Source organism: Hipposideros armiger, unplaced genomic scaffold (assembly GCF_001890085.2).
Source record: "Hipposideros armiger isolate ML-2016 unplaced genomic scaffold, ASM189008v1 scaffold_13, whole genome shotgun sequence".
Classification (NCBI taxonomy): domain Eukaryota; kingdom Metazoa; phylum Chordata; class Mammalia; order Chiroptera; family Hipposideridae; genus Hipposideros; species Hipposideros armiger.
The window spans coordinates 3,643,399-3,643,875 of NW_017731363.1; positions in this window are offsets into that span (position 1 = coordinate 3,643,399).

Below are 477 nucleotides of genomic sequence, written 5' to 3' on the forward strand. Positions count from 1 at the left end.
AGTAGTCTTATCACAACTAGATTGGACCATTTCACAAAAACTAACAGCTCTTTTTGCTTCTGTACACCTGCTTTGCTTCTGCTGGGGAATAAAAGGTTAAAGAACAACATTCCTCAGGCCTTGCAGTTCCTCCCTTCCTCTCCCTTCCTCAGGCCTTGCAGTTCCCCCTTCCTCTCCCCCCTTCATGTTAACATTTCAGGAGGCCTTGAAGCAAAGTAACTTTATCAACCCCAGTCACGATGTACTGTTAAGACACCTGGACATAACAACACTGTTGCAACAGTGGGATGCAGTTTTAACTAAAATAACTACACATTCTTTTTGGCTTCTGTAATTTACTTTACATTTAACCCCCACCTTATAAAAACCCTACCCACTGAGACCTCCGGACCATTTTCTCCTTAGTCGGAGGGGCAGTCGCTGAGCTCAGCTTAATAAAATCTTCAGAACTTTAAACTTTAATTTGACATCCAGCCT